Raw genomic sequence first — 17,500 nt, 5'->3', positions numbered from 1 at the left:
AGCTACTGAGGAACAAGGGGGGATTCGACCTCCTAGAGTTCAACTCCCGCTCTCAACCCATGAACAATATGAGTCCGAAGCTTCTTTCGTAACTCCCATAATTTCTTCGTAGTGGCTCCGTTCCATGCCTCATTTCATAGGGAAGCCCAAAGTGGCTCTATTTCATTCTATTTCACTTCCTAGCACTTCCTATCATTTAATATCCATCCCTTTGGTCTTATTGACATAAGAGATGTCATTTATAGTCTATCTCTTTCTATATATGGAAAGTCAAGAAATTCTCATCGAAACATCGAGAAATTGTGCATATAGAAAACTCTAAAGAAAGAAAAAAAGGAGACCCATGCCATGATTTTCAAATCTTTTCTATTTAGTAGTCTAAGTTTCTCGATGAGGATAATTAATTCGGTCGTTGTGGTCGGACTCTATTATGGATTTCTGACTACATTCTCCATAGGTCCCTCTTAGATCTTCTTTCTCCAATCTTGGATTAGGGAAGAAGGAGATATTCGCGACTACTGGCGATTTCATTATGGGGCAGCTCATGATCTTCATATCGATCTATTATCCACCTCTGTATCTATTCTTTCTTAGCTAAACAGGTGGAAGATCTATCCAATTTGGTTATATTATATCATGGACTCGAAAAACGGATCTGAATTTGACTGAAATGCACGATCTTCACAGGTATCACTTTTCACGATACCTAAAAGGTGGAATAGCGATTTTCGAACCATTTCCTATAAGAGAATGGTTTCCATTACTTTGAGAAATGGATTCTTATATCAAACTATAGCTATTGCATTAAAGAAGAAAAGAAACTAATAGAAGTCGAAGACGCGGAATGATAGTGAATAGAGAGAAAGATTCTTCTGATTTTCTTGTTTCTATCTACTAGACGCCGTAGAGAATTGAGAATTTTCATGTCTTTCAATTCTCGTACTCGTAATTGGAAAGTTATGGAAGGAGACCCATCATTTTGCAATGAAAACAACATATAAAACTCTGGACAATTTCGAAATCAGGCCAAGCGTCTTAATACATATGCAAAAAAATTCATTATTGGCCCACCATTGATTAGAAGATTTAGCTTGTATGAATCGCTATTGGTTTGATACGAATAATGACAATCGTTTCAGTATGTTAAGGATACAGATGTATCCACAATTCATTTAGAGTTACTTAATAGTCTATTTCTTATACCATATCTCTATCCCGTGAAATTCTCGAGCCAAAAGATGGATGCATATGCTGTGTTTCATTTTGCTAAATGATATCAATTAAATGGTGTATCAATTCCATAAATTGCATATAGCAATAAATAAATCAGCAAAATTCTTTCTAATATTTTAGATAGAAGAAACATTTCTTCTATCTAAAATATTAGAAAGAATGTACCCTTCTATCCAAATCCAATTTGCATCGATAAAATAAATCCAAATTCCAGTAGTAGATGAATAATTGCAAATTTGTGTGTGTACGAGATTAGAATAACTTCAAAATAACTGACATAATTTTGTATTTTTCCTGATCAGAAAAATACATGAAAAAGAAAGGAGGTAGAAAAATTTTTGGATTTATGGTTAAAGAAGAAAAAGAAGAAAACAGGGGTTCTGTTGAATTTCAAGTATTCAGTTTCACCAATAAGATACGGAGACTTGCTTCACATTTGGAATTACACAAAAAAGATTTTTCATCGGAAAGAGGTCTACGAAGACTTTTGGGAAAACGTCGACGTTTGCTGGCTTATTTGGCAAAGAAAAATAGAGTACGTTATAAGAAATTAATCGGTCAGTTGAATATTCGGGAGCAGTAATTTAATCGTTCAAATTTTTTTCTTGTTTTATTATTTTTTTAGTAGTCTTATAGTAGTCTTAGATTTTTCATTTTGATGAGCCTCGCTTTGAGGAATTCATGGAATAATCCATTTTCATGGAATAATGAATTAAGGAAGAAAGGATATGAGTCTACCGCTTACAAGAAAAGATCTCATGATAGTCAATATGGGCCCTCAACACCCATCAATGCATGGTGTTCTTCGACTGATCGTTACTCTCGATGGTGAGGATGTTATTGATTGTGAACCCATATTAGGGTATTTACACAGAGGAATGGAAAAAAATCGCGGAAAACCGAACTATTATACAATACTTACCTTATGTAACAAGGTGGGATTATTTAGCTACTATGTTTACAGAAGCAATAACAGTAAATGCACCAGAATTCTTGGAGAATATTCAAATACCACAAAGAGCCAGCTATATTAGGGTAATTATGTTAGAATTAAGCCGGATAGCTTCTCACTTGCTATGGCTTGGACCTTTTATGGCGGATCTCGGCGCACAGACTCCTTTTTTCTATATTTTTAGAGAGAGAGAATTAATATATGATCTATTTGAAGCTGCTACAGGTATGCGAATGATGCACAATTACTTTCGCATCGGAGGAGTAGCCGCCGATCTACCTTATGGATGGATCGATAAATGTTTAGATTTCTGTGATTATTTTTTACGCGGAGTTGTTGAATATCAACAACTTATTACACAGAATCCAATTTTTTTAGAGCGAGTTGAAGGAGTAGGTTTTATTAGCGGAGAAGAAGCAGTAAATTGGGGCTTATCGGGACCGATGTTACGAGCTTCTGGAATACAATGGGATCTTCGTAAAGTAGATCCTTATGAGTCTTACAACCAATTTGATTGGAAAGTCCAATGGCAAAAAGAAGGGGATTCGTTAGCTCGCTATTTAGTACGAATTGGTGAAATGAGGGAATCCATCAAAATAATTCAACAAGCTGTAGAAAAAATTCCTGGAGGACCTTATGAAAATTTAGAAGTCCGACGCTTTAAGAAAGAAAATAATTCTGAATGGAATGATTTTGAGTATAAATTTCTTGGTAAAAAACCTTCGCCCAATTTTGAATTGTCAAGACAAGAGCTTTATGTAAGAGTAGAAGCCCCAAAAGGTGAATTAGGGATTTATCTAGTAGGAGATGATAGCCTTTTCCCCTGGAGATGGAAAATCCGTCCACCCGGGTTTATTAATTTGCAAATTCTTCCTCAGCTAGTTAAAAAAATGAAATTGGCTGATATCATGACGATATTAGGTAGTATAGATATCATTATGGGGGAAGTTGATCGTTGAAATGATAATAGATAGGGTAGAGGTAGAAACTATCAATTCTTTTTCGAAATTGGAATTATTAAAAGAAGTCTATGGACTGATATCGATTCTACCCATTTTGACCCTCCTTTTGGGAATAACAATAGAGGTACTCGTAATTGTGTGGTTAGAAAGAGAAATATCTGCGTCGATACAACAACGTATTGGTCCTGAATATGCTGGCCCCCTGGGCCTGCTTCAAGCTATAGCAGATGGGACTAAGCTACTTTTTAAAGAAGATATTCTGCCATCCCGAGGAGATATTTCTTTATTTAGCATTGGACCCTCTATAGCAGTCATATCAGTTTTATTAAGTTTTTTAGTTATCCCTTTGGGATATCATTTTGTTTTAGCCGATCTTAGTATTGGTGTTTTTTTATGGATTGCCATTTCAAGTATAGCTCCTATTGGTCTTCTTATGGCAGGATATAGCTCAAATAATAAATATTCTTTTTCAGGCGGTCTACGAGCTGCTGCTCAATCCATTAGTTATGAAATACCATTAACTTTTTGTGTGCTAGCAATATCTCTACGTGTGATTCGTTAAAATAGATCTTTTTCCTATAAAATCCATTAACTATTTATATTCCTTTTCTTATTTAGTATTTGGGTTGGTAAGTTAAACTAGATAGCTATATGAGTGAAACAAAACAGCTTATAAATTTGTAGTAAAAAGAAAAAATCTCATTTCCTACGTACAAGAAAAAAGTGGAAGTAAACATAAGCAGTGTAAACTCTTTATCCCAAGGTTGATATTTTTTAATTAGTCATCATATCTTGAAGCGGCCAAGAATAAAGGATTCACGATATGGAATTCCATTACTAGAATACTCCTAGTTATTACTATAACTTAATAATCCATAAGAAGAATCCACCAAAAGTTAGTGAAGGGTTAGGAACACTAAAGTACATAAAGGATTAGTAATGGAAAATCTAAAACATTAGAGATTTTTGCCCATAAAAGGAATCATAATAAGGACTTGCAATTTGTAGAAATTATCAAGTAGTACTTTCTTCGGATTCCGATCCAGAGTATGTTCCCATTCACTTGTTAAGGAAATGGCTATCAAGAACGAATTAACCCTTTATCCATTTTTTCTTTTTAAATACCCCCTCCCTGGGGAAAGAAGAATAGTAAAAAAGATATGGAGTGCACTAGAAAAAATTTTCATTATTTCCTTCCTCTATCCATATTCATGCAGAATTGCTCATGAACTAATACCCAACTCTTTCCATTTATTAATTGAATTCCTATAACAAGTAACAAGTGTTTTATTCCAAGATTAAGTTATTACTGAACAAAGAAAAATTTTCATTATATTATAAAGGATGAGATCAATTCGGAAGCGCTTTTTCTTATTCTAGCAGACGGAATTCCTTTGGTCTAATTTAGGACTTTCAAATCTATTTTATTTTATCTAATTCTATCTACGCCCCCGGGGCTAGGAACAAAACAGTCCTTTCCTTTTTCTGATCATAGAGAAGCCGTATGAAGCTAAGGTTTCATGTACGGTTTTGAAATAGCGGTGGGAACTGTGATGTTATCACCGACTATGATTATCTAACAGTTCAAGTACAGTTGATATAGTTGAAGCACAGTCAAAATACGGTTTTTTTGGATGGAATATTTGGCGTCAGCCTATAGGTTTTCTGGTTTTTTTAATTTCTTCTTTGGCAGAATGTGAAAGATTACCCTTTGATTTACCAGAAGCGGAGGAAGAATTAGTAGCAGGTTACCAAACTGAATATTCCGGTATCAAATATGGTTTATTTTATCTTGTTTCTTACCTAAATTTATTAGTTTCTTCTTTATTTGTAACAGTTCTCTACTTGGGCGGGTGGAATTTATCTATTCCCTATATATCCTTTTTTGATTTTTTCCAAATGAATAAAGCAGTTGGAATTTTGGAAATGACAATGGGTATATTTATTACATTAACTAAAGCTTATTTATTTCTCTTCATTTCTATCACAATAAGATGGACTTTACCGAGGATGAGAATGGATCAGTTATTAAATCTTGGATGGAAATTTCTTTTACCTATTTCCCTGGGCAATCTCTTATTAACAACCTCTTCTCAACTTGTTTCACTATAAATAAGATAATACAATAATAGTAAGAATATTTTCAACACAAAAGCTCTCTCAAACAAGAGAAAGAAACATATCTTTTTCATAGATATTTAGAATGAATATGTTCCCTATGGTAACTGGGTTCATGAGTTATGGTCAACAAACAATACGTGCTACAAGGTACATAGGTCAAAGTTTCATAACTACCTTATCCCACACAAATCGTTTACCTATAACGATTCACTACCCTTATGAAAAATCAATTACACCAGAGCGTTTCCGAGGGCGAATCCACTTTGAATTTGATAAATGTATTGCTTGTGAAGTATGTGTTCGCGTATGTCCGATAGATTTACCCGTTGTGGATTGGAGATTTGAAAAGGATATTAAAAGAAAACAATTGCTTAATTATAGTATTGATTTCGGAGTTTGTATATTTTGTGGCAATTGTGTTGAGTACTGTCCAACAAGCTGTTTATCAATGACTGAAGAATATGAACTTTCTACCTATGATCGTCATGAATTGAATTACAATCAAATTGCTTTAAGTCGGTTACCAATCTCCATAATGGGAGATTACACAATTCAAACAATTAGGAATTCGTCTGAAAGTAAAATAAACAAAGAAAAATCTTCGAATTCAAGAACGATTACTGATTACTAAACTTTGATTTTGTCTTTCTGTTATAAAAATCTAATAATTCTTTATTAAACTTTAAAATTAAACTATAAAGAAAAACGAAAAACTACTGCTTATTGGAAATTATTTCTTATTTTAAATCAGACTAGATTTTCGTGATATAATATAATTTATAACTATAAGTTTAATACACAAAAAAATACCCTAATCCTTTTTTCCTTCCTTGAATCCTTTAGTTTTAGTCAGTTCATGAAAAATTTTATACTATTAATTTCTTTTTATCCATAATGGATTTACCTGGACCAATACATGAGATTCTTATGCTATTTGGGGGATTTGTTCTTCTACTAGGGGGTCTAGGAGTAGTATTACTTACCAACCCCATTTATTCTGCCTTTTCGCTGGGATTAGTTCTTGTTTGTATATCCTTATTCTATTTTTTATTAAATTCCTACTTTGTAGCTGTCGCACAACTTCTTATTTATGTGGGAGCCATAAATGTCTTGATCATATTCGCTGTAATGTTCGTAAATGGCTCAGAATGGTCTAAAGATAAGAATTATTGGACTATTGGAGATGGGTTCACTTCACTCGTTTGTATAACTATTGTTTTTTCACTAATGACTACTATCCCAGATACGTCGTGGTATGGAATTCTTTGGACTACAAGATCAAACCAAATAGTAGAACAGGGTCTCATAAATAATGTTCAACAAATTGGAATTCATTTAGCAACCGATTTTTATCTTCCGTTTGAACTCATTTCCATAATTCTTCTAGTTTCTTTAATAGGTGCAATTACTATGGCTCGGCAATAAGAAAACTTAGAAAAAGTACAAATTATAAGAATTGCAAATCTAAAATAAATAACTAAAGAATCACAATTTTGATTTAGTAAAATCCATCTACTGCCAACAAATACCTCCTTTTTTTTTTTTTTTTTTTTCTTTTGTTGTGTAATTGTTCTATTGTAATTAATTGAATCGGTTCAATTCTTGCCCTCATATTGAAATGAATCGAGATTGATAAGGAGTTAGTTAATGATGTTTGAGCATGTACTTTTTTTGAGTGTCTATTTATTTTCGATTGGTATCTATGGATTGATCACAAGCCGAAACATGGTTAGAGCTCTAATATGTCTTGAACTTATACTGAATTCAATTAATCTAAATCTCGTAACATTTTCTGATCTATTTGATAGTCGCCAATTAAAAGGAGATATTTTCGCAATTTTTGTTATAGCCCTTGCAGCTGCTGAAGCCGCTATTGGACTATCCATTCTTTCTTCCATCCATCGTAATAGGAAATCCACTCGTATCAATCAATCTAATTTATTGAATAATTAGACTTTTGAATAATTAGACATAGAATCCTCTAAACAAAGGCGCACATATAAAATAAATAGAAATCAATACTATTTTCTTAGTATTATTTGAGAATATCCATTTTTTTTAGTAGATTATTGCATAGTATTCTTTTTCACTTAAATGAATTTTTGTATTTGTAATTCATTGATATTGCAATTTGAATATTGCAATAATTTATATTGAAAAGACGATAGCCAATTTATTGGCTAATTCGAATTCGTCTGTACAATTCGTAAAATTCTTTCTTATTTCTTATTTATTGTTGAAATCCAAAATTAAAGTCTCTTGGCTCTCTTCACGCTTTCTCACAAACAGATTAAAAAATAGATTTTTTTTTTTGAAGTTTGGATAAACCATTGCTTCGTCTGGTGTCTACAATACATATGACTCATTATAGTACTAATTTCATTTTTACCAGATCGAAAAATTTTATGTTGAAAAGAAAAATTTATAGATCCAATGTCACATTCCGTAAAAATTTACGATACATGTATAGGATGCACTCAATGTGTACGAGCTTGTCCAACAGATGTATTAGAAATGATACCCTGGGATGGATGTAAAGCCAAGCAAATTGCTTCCGCGCCGAGAACCGAAGATTGTGTGGGTTGTAAGAGATGTGAATCTGCCTGCCCGACAGATTTTTTAAGTGTCCGCGTTTATTTAGGGCCTGAAACAACACGTAGCATGGCTCTATCTTATTGATACGTTACAAAAAACTTCACTCGAATCGTCTGATTCCTCTTTACCGAAGAAGCCTGTGCTCGAAATAATCGAGCACGGGCTTTTCTGGTCAAAACGTATCTTGTCTTTATCACTTTATCATGAGTTATTTTCCTTGGTTAACAATACTTGTTGTTTTGCCGATATTTGCAGGTTCATTAATTTTCTTTTTACCTCATAAGGGAAACAAAGTCGTTAGGTGGTATACTATATCTATTTGTTTATTAGAATTCCTTCTAATGACTTATGCGTTCTGTTATCATTTCCAACTGGAGGATCCCTTAATCCAATTAAAGGAGGATTATAAATGGATAGATGTCTTCGATTTCCACTGGAGATTGGGAATCGATGGACTTTCATTAGGATCTATTTTATTGACAGGATTTATCACTACTTTAGCTACTTTAGCAGCTTGGCCAATTACACGGAATTCGCGATTATTCTATTTCCTGATGCTCGCAATGTATAGTGGTCAAATAGGATTATTTTCTTCGCGAGACCTTTTACTTTTTTTTATCATGTGGGAGTTAGAATTAATTCCTGTTTACTTACTTTTATCCATGTGGGGGGGGAAGAGGCGTCTATATTCAGCTACAAAGTTTATTTTGTATACTGCAGGCGGTTCCATTTTTTTCTTAATCGGAGTTCTGGGTATGGGCTTATATGGTTCCAACGAACCAGGATTAGATTTGGAAAGATTAATTAATCAATCATACCCTGCAACCTTGGAAATACTTTTATATTTTGGCTTCCTTATTGCTTATGCTGTCAAATTGCCGATTATACCCCTACATACGTGGTTACCAGATACCCATGGGGAAGCACATTATAGTACATGTATGCTTTTAGCGGGAATATTATTAAAGATGGGAGCATATGGATTGATTCGGATCAACATGGAATTGTTACCTCATGCTCATTATCTATTTTCGCCCTGGTTAGTAATAATAGGAGCGATCCAAATAATCTATGCAGCTTCAACTTCTCTTGGTCAACGAAATTTCAAAAAAAGAATAGCTTATTCCTCTGTATCTCACATGGGTTTCATAATTATAGGAATTGGTTCCATAACCAACATTGGACTCAATGGAGCTATTTTACAAATATTATCCCATGGATTTATTGGTGCTACACTTTTTTTCTTGGCAGGAACCGCTTCTGATAGAATGCGTCTTGTTTATCTCGAAGAACTGGGGGGAATATCTATCCCAATGCCTAAAATTTTTACCATGTTTAGTAGCTTTTCAATGGCTTCTCTTGCCTTACCAGGAATGAGTGGTTTTGTCGCAGAATTAGTAGTATTTTTTGGACTAATTACTAGTCCAAAATTTCTGTTAATGCCAAAAACACTAATTACTTTTGTAATGGCAATTGGAATGATATTAACTCCTATTTATTTATTATCTATGTTACGCCAGATGTTCTATGGATACAAGCTATTTAATGTTCCAAACGCAAATTTTGTGGATTCTGGACCACGAGAACTCTTTATTTTAATCTGTATCTTTTTACCAGTAATAGGAATTGGTATTTATCCAGATTTTGTTCTCTCCCTATCCGTTGACAGGGTAGAGGCTCTCTTATCCAATTATTATCCTAAATAGGTTTGCTTTTTTTTACTCGTCTGCTCTATTAATGCAGAAATAAGTAAAAAAGTATATAATGCAGAAATAAGTAAAAAAGTATAATTAGATCTATCTCGAATTTTTGAGAACCCTTTGATAAGGCGTTCAAGGGGTTCTCAAATAAAACATAAAAGTAAAAACCTTCATTTCATGAAGGTTTTATTTTATGTAATCATTTAGGTGTTAATGTAAACGAACCATAACTATGTAAGCCTATTCCTAATAGATTTATACCAAAATAACAAATCCAAATTATAAGAAATCCTATCAAAGCTATAAGTGCAGAATTCGTACCCTTCCAATTTGGATTTGTTCTACTATGTAAATAAATTGCGAATATGGTCCAAGTAATAAATGCCCAAGTTTCCTTAGGATCCCAATTCCAATAGGATCCCCAGGCCTCATTAGCCCATACTGCTCCACAAAGAATACCTACGGTTAAAAGGGTAAATCCTAGGCTAATGACACGATAACTCCAAGAATCCAAACGCTCCGTTAATTGATATTTGTAATAATTTGGAAATGAAGGGACAGAGGTTCTTTTTAAAGCACTTCTTTTTGCATAAAAATATTTAATATCACTAAAGAAAAATGTTTTATTTAAAACATTTTTTTTCTTTTTAGAAAAGAAATGGAAATTATTTCGAAATCTAATGATTAGAATAGCGGCAGATAATAAGGATCCGCACAAAAGAGTTGCATAGCTTAATAACATCATACTGACATGCATCATTAACCACTGAGATTGTAGAGCAGGTACTAGTATCGTGGATTGATGCATTTCAGTTAAAAGACCCGATGTGGCAAAGCCTTGCGTTAAAATAGTACTTGGCGTAGTTATTGTGCTTAAATCATTTTTAGAGTTCTGTATTTTAGGAATGGTATGAAGAATATACAGGGCCCATGAAAGGAAGATCAATGACTCATATAAATTACTTAATGGAAAATGTCCCGAGGAAGCCCAACGAGAAACTAAGAATCCTGTTATAGAGAAAAAAGTAACTATCATTCCTTTTTCTGACGAATCGCGTAATCCTCCAAGTTCACGAACTAATAAGGTTATAAAATGAATCGTAATCACAATTGAAATCGTTGAGAAAGAGATATGAGTTAGTATATGTTCTAAAGTTGCAAATAGCATAAGGGGAAGGTCCCATTACAAAATTGTAAATTTCGAATTGATTTCTAATCTATTGTATTCTTTTTCAAGAATGCCGCCACTCGGATTCGAACCGAGATGCTTGAGCACTGCTTCCTAAGAGCAGCGTGTCTACCAATTTCACCATGGCGGCTAACTTCAAATAATAGGTAACTTAAAAGAATAATAGCTATTATCTTGGGAATCGTCGATATTGGGAAAGTCCATAAAATTTAGGAACATTAGAGTTTTCATTAAAATAGACTTCGTTTGGTAGTATCGTTTCCATTTTTTTTTTTTACAATAAACTCTTGCTTTGCCCAATAGAAACACAAACACTGCTTGAAAGAGTTGGAACTTCTTTTTTCTAACTTGCAATTATAGAACTAATTTTTTCTAATTAATTTCCCCTTTACATTTTGAAAATTCTTTCAATACAATGAAAAAAATCCAAAAGGGTTTCTATTTAATGATGAAATTAAAATAAAATGGATAAATAGAAAAGGCTTTTTGGATTTTTTAAAAATTTCTAGAATGAAAGTCTTTATGCTCTTATTAATAAGATTTACTAACCTTATGATTTTGGAGAAGATAGGTGGAAGTTGTAAGTCCTATTGTAAGAATACTCCACTTTTCATAATTTTCCTAATAGAATATGAGGATTCTATTAGGAAAATTATGAAAAGTTCATTGATAGGAAAAGAATACTTAGCACACAGTATACCAAACAAAACTTTTTTTTTCTTGTATATATAAGATAAGAGGGGTTTTTTGTTCTAAGAATATTGTACCGAGTAATTCGACACATAAAAGTACATTCAAAGAAGAATCCAAATTATTAAATAATTGGAATTCTTTTTTGATAAGTCAATTCATATTATTCCAAAATCTTATTATTTGTTTGTTGCCCAGAAAAACCCTTTGGTTTTGGATGCTCATTACCGCTCGAAAATGATCTTGATTTTACTAAAGAATAAGATTGTACTATGGAAAAATAAGTCTTTTTCTTCCAAATATTTTTACGAATACGCTTTTTTGACATTGAAGTACGTTTTTTTGGAACTGCCATTCAAAAAGGAAATTACTTTTTTCTAGTTGTATGTGAAAGACATCTATTGCTGCAAATCAATCCTTCTTTCTTCTTTTTATTAGTATTTATACTTAGATACTGAAAGATACTTAAATTTTGAATTATTTTTTACTTCATTTTGTCTAATGCGGATAAGACAACAAGAATTTTTTAACATTTTTTCTTTATATATTTTATACTTTTTTTTTAATAATATAGAATATATAGAAGGGTTTCTCATTTAAATCTATTTATATCTATTTATATATCAAGTATACTCCATATATAGATATATGGTATGGAAGCCTATCCCCCATATAAGATAAGACGGGGGGATAAAAAGAAGGGAAAATGAAAATAGTTAATTAAGTTCAGAATGGTATTCCATAAAGGAAAGGAATTCCAATCAAAACAAAAAATACTGAGTCTCTTAAACAAGACATTCTAAAACTTAGGTAATTTATAGTCATTAGAATTTTAGTTCTATATGAAGTAAGGACTATTCGATAATTTCTTATAAACATAGGTTTTCATTGGAATTCACTCAATCAGTTAATTATGGAACAAGAGAGCTGTTTCATCTTTGTTTTAAAGAAATATAAAAATGAATTATGAATAGAAAGTAAAATGATTCCACTTTTTTTTTTTTATTTTTATAAATATCTTTATTTAGTTAATAAAATAACTTCGTTACCTAGTTATTTTATTAACTTTTTTAATTTAACCAACTAAACCCATTCTTAATTTTTAATTATTTCAATGAGATAAATTTTGGAAAAATTAAGAATTTCAGTATTTTTTCTTATTCTTTTTATTTATTCTTTCAGAAAGAGATAAGAATTGGTTTGGTGAATCGGAAACAATTTTATAGAAAAATTGAAGTAAAAATTGAAGTAAAAATTGCAATTTCTTTTCTTATGGAACATACATATCAATATGCATGGGTAATCCCTCTTCTCCCACTTCCAGTTATTATGTCAATGGGATTTGGCCTTATTCTTATTCCGACAGCAACAAAAAATCTTCGTCGCATATGGGCTTTTCCTAGTGTTTTACTCTTAAGTATAGCTATGGTATTCTCAGTTCAACTGTCTATTCAACAAATAAATGGAAGTTCGATCTATCAATATCTATGGTCTTGGACCGTCAATAATGATTTTTCTTTAGAATTTGGATACTTGATTGACCCACTTACTTCTATTATGTTAATACTAATTACTACTGTAGGAATCCTGGTTCTTATTTATAGTGATGGTTATAGGTCTCACGATGAAGGATATTTGAGATTTTTTGTTTATATAAGTTTTTTCAATACTTCCATGTTGGGATTGGTTACTAGCTCCAATTTGATACAAATTTATTTTTTTTGGGAACTCGTGGGAATGTGTTCTTATTTATTGATAGGCTTTTGGTTTACACGACCAATCGCAGCGAGTGCTTGTCAAAAAGCTTTTGTAACTAATCGTGTAGGGGATTTTGGTCTATTATTAGGAATTTTAGGTTTTTTTTGGATAACAGGTAGTTTAGAGTTTAGGGATTTGTTCAAAATAGCTAATAACTGGATTCCTAATAATGGAATTAACTCTTTACTTACTACTTTGTGTGCTTTTTTATTATTCCTTGGTGCAGTTGCGAAATCCGCACAATTCCCTCTTCACGTATGGTTACCCGATGCTATGGAAGGGCCCACTCCTATTTCGGCTCTTATACACGCAGCAACTATGGTTGCTGCGGGAATTTTTCTTCTAGCTCGACTTCTTCCTCTTTTCATATCTTTACCTTTGATAATGAGTTTTATTTCTTTAGTAGGTACAATAACACTATTCTTAGGAGCTACTTTAGCTCTTGCTCAGAGAGATATTAAAAGAAGCTTAGCCTATTCTACAATGTCTCAATTGGGTTATATGATGTTAGCTCTAGGTATAGGTTCTTATCAAGCTGCTTTATTCCATTTGATCACTCATGCTTATTCAAAAGCTTTATTGTTCTTGGGATCCGGATCCGTTATTCATTCAATGGAACCTCTTGTTGGATATTCACCAGATAAAAGTCAAAATATGGTTCTTATGGGCGGTTTAAGAAAATACATTCCAATCACAAGAACTACTTTTTTATGGGGTACACTTTCTCTTTGTGGTATTCCACCTCTTGCTTGCTTCTGGTCCAAAGATGAAATCCTTAGTAATAGTTGGTTGTATTCGCCCTTTTTTGGAATAATAGCCTCCTTTACTGCAGGATTAACTGCCTTTTATATGTTTCGGATATATTTACTTACATTTGATGGGTATTTGCGTGTTCATTTTCAAAATTACAGTAGCACTAAAGAGAGTTCCTTGTATTCAATATCCTTATGGGGAAAAAGGATACCCAAAGGAGTGAATAGGGATTTCGTTTTATCAACAACGAAGAGTGGAGTTTCTTTTTTTTCACAAAATATACCAAAAATTCAAGGTAATACAAGAAATAGGATAGGATCCTTTACTACGTCTTTTGGGGCTAAAAAAACTTTTGCCTATCCGCATGAAACGGGAAATACTATGTTATTTCCTCTTCTTATATTACTACTTTTCACTTTGTTCATTGGATTCATAGGAATCTCTTTTGATAATGGAGGAATTGGTAATGGAATAGCAGAGTTAACCATATTATCAAAGTGGTTAACTCCCTCAATAAACTTTACCCAGGAAAGTTCTAATTCTTTTGTAAATTCATATGAATTTATTACTAATGCAATTTCTTCTGTAAGTCTAGCTATCTTTGGTTTATTCATAGCATATATCTTCTATGGATCCGCTTATTCTTTTTTTCAGAATTTGGATTTAATAAACTCTTTTTACAAAGGAAATCCTAAAAAAGAATTTTTAGATCAAGTAAAAAAAAATATATACAGTTGGTCATATAATCGTGGTTATATAGATATTTTCTATACTAGGGTCTTTACCCTCGGTATAAGAGGGTTAACCGAACTCACGGAGTTTTTTGATAAGGGTGTTATTGATGGAATTACCAATGGAGTGGGTCTTGCTAGTTTTTGTATAGGAGAGGAAATTAAATATGTAGGGGGAGGTCGAATCTCGTCTTATTTATTCTTTTTTTTATGTTATGTATCTGTGTTTTTATTCTTTTTTCTTTCTTAAGTTAAGGAATTTACAACAAGTCTCTTGCAAAAATAACTATCCTATCCCCTTTCTACAATCTCTCTATATCCTTGTTACATAAGGTAAGTATTGTATAATAGTTCGGTTTTCCGCGATTTTTTCCATTCCTCTGTGTAAATACCCTAATATGGGTTCACAATCAATAACATCCTCACCATCGAGAGTAACGATCAGTCGAAGAACACCATGCATTGATGGGTGTTGAGGGCCCATATTGACTATCATGAGATCTTTTCTTGTAAGCGGTAGACTCATATCCTTTCTTCCTTAATTCATTATTCCATGAAAATGGATTATTCCATGAATTCCTCAAAGCGAGGCTCATCAAAATGAAAAATCTAAGACTACTATAAGACTACTAAAAAAATAATAAAACAAGAAAAAAATTTGAACGATTAAATTACTGCTCCCGAATATTCAACTGACCGATTAATTTCTTATAACGTACTCTATTTTTCTTTGCCAAATAAGCCAGCAAACGTCGACGTTTTCCCAAAAGTCTTCGTAGACCTCTTTCCGATGAAAAATCTTTTTTGTGTAATTCCAAATGTGAAGCAAGTCTCCGTATCTTATTGGTGAAACTGAATACTTGAAATTCAACAGAACCCCTGTTTTCTTCTTTTTCTTCTTTAACCATAAATCCAAAAATTTTTCTACCTCCTTTCTTTTTCATGTATTTTTCTGATCAGGAAAAATACAAAATTATGTCAGTTATTTTGAAGTTATTCTAATCTCGTACACACACAAATTTGCAATTATTCATCTACTACTGGAATTTGGATTTATTTTATCGATGCAAATTGGATTTGGATAGAAGGGTACATTCTTTCTAATATTTTAGATAGAAGAAATGTTTCTTCTATCTAAAATATTAGAAAGAATTTTGCTGATTTATTTATTGCTATATGCAATTTATGGAATTGATACACCATTTAATTGATATCATTTAGCAAAATGAAACACAGCATATGCATCCATCTTTTGGCTCGAGAATTTCACGGGATAGAGATATGGTATAAGAAATAGACTATTAAGTAACTCTAAATGAATTGTGGATACATCTGTATCCTTAACATACTGAAACGATTGTCATTATTCGTATCAAACCAATAGCGATTCATACAAGCTAAATCTTCTAATCAATGGTGGGCCAATAATGAATTTTTTTGCATATGTATTAAGACGCTTGGCCTGATTTCGAAATTGTCCAGAGTTTTATATGTTGTTTTCATTGCAAAATGATGGGTCTCCTTCCATAACTTTCCAATTACGAGTACGAGAATTGAAAGACATGAAAATTCTCAATTCTCTACGGCGTCTAGTAGATAGAAACAAGAAAATCAGAAGAATCTTTCTCTCTATTCACTATCATTCCGCGTCTTCGACTTCTATTAGTTTCTTTTCTTCTTTAATGCAATAGCTATAGTTTGATATAAGAATCCATTTCTCAAAGTAATGGAAACCATTCTCTTATAGGAAATGGTTCGAAAATCGCTATTCCACCTTTTAGGTATCGTGAAAAGTGATACCTGTGAAGATCGTGCATTTCAGTCAAATTCAGATCCGTTTTTCGAGTCCATGATATAATATAACCAAATTGGATAGATCTTCCACCTGTTTAGCTAAGAAAGAATAGATACAGAGGTGGATAATAGATCGATATGAAGATCATGAGCTGCCCCATAATGAAATCGCCAGTAGTCGCGAATATCTCCTTCTTCCCTAATCCAAGATTGGAGAAAGAAGATCTAAGAGGGACCTATGGAGAATGTAGTCAGAAATCCATAATAGAGTCCGACCACAACGACCGAATTAATTATCCTCATCGAGAAACTTAGACTACTAAATAGAAAAGATTTGAAAATCATGGCATGGGTCTCCTTTTTTTCTTTCTTTAGAGTTTTCTATATGCACAATTTCTCGATGTTTCGATGAGAATTTCTTGACTTTCCATATATAGAAAGAGATAGACTATAAATGACATCTCTTATGTCAATAAGACCAAAGGGATGGATATTAAATGATAGGAAGTGCTAGGAAGTGAAATAGAATGAAATAGAGCCACTTTGGGCTTCCCTATGAAATGAGGCATGGAACGGAGCCACTACGAAGAAATTATGGGAGTTACGAAAGAAGCTTCGGACTCATATTGTTCATGGGTTGAGAGCGGGAGTTGAACTCTAGGAGGTCGAATCCCCCCTTGTTCCTCAGTAGCTCAGTGGTAGAGCGGTCGGCTGTTAACTGACTGGTCGTAGGTTCGAATCCTACTTGGGGAGATTTTATTCATTCTTTAATGTAAGAATTTTAATGTAAGAATAAAGAATTGAATTAAAGGGCTTGCTTTGACCCTTAGGAGTAGGTAACCCGTTCGCTATCCTTGTTTCTATTTCTATTGCATTCTATCTCATCGTATCACATTCTGTTCTACGATTCCACTTCGACAAAAGGAAAGAGCATACCTAAGTTCAATAGCTTTACGTCCGCTATCCCGATCATGATTTTCCTACCCTCAGGGGGAAAGTAAAGGCCCTTCCCCCTTTGGAAG

At 32.8% G+C, this 17,500-nt stretch overlaps 2 non-coding genes across 2 annotated transcripts; one reads left to right on the top strand and one right to left on the bottom strand.

Annotated features, from left to right (window-relative positions):
• Nucleotides 1-10,802: 10,802 nt before the first annotated feature.
• TRNAL-UAG (transfer RNA leucine (anticodon UAG)) lies at nucleotides 10,803-10,882 on the bottom strand. Its single transcript has one exon. It is a non-coding gene; the product is annotated as a tRNA-Leu (tRNA).
• Nucleotides 10,883-17,159: 6,277 nt separating this feature from the next.
• On the top strand, nucleotides 17,160-17,231 carry TRNAN-GUU (transfer RNA asparagine (anticodon GUU)). The gene has a single exon. It is a non-coding gene; the product is annotated as a tRNA-Asn (tRNA).
• The last annotated feature ends 269 nt before the right edge of the window (nucleotides 17,232-17,500 follow it).

This window comes from Triticum urartu, unplaced genomic scaffold (genome assembly GCF_056163025.1).
Source record: "Triticum urartu cultivar PI428250 unplaced genomic scaffold, HENAU_Tu73 scaffold2, whole genome shotgun sequence".
In the NCBI taxonomy this organism is placed as follows: Eukaryota; Viridiplantae; Streptophyta; class Magnoliopsida; order Poales; family Poaceae; genus Triticum; species Triticum urartu.
Note: the sequence above shows the minus strand (reverse complement) of the source record. Positions and strands in the feature narration are given on the sequence as shown.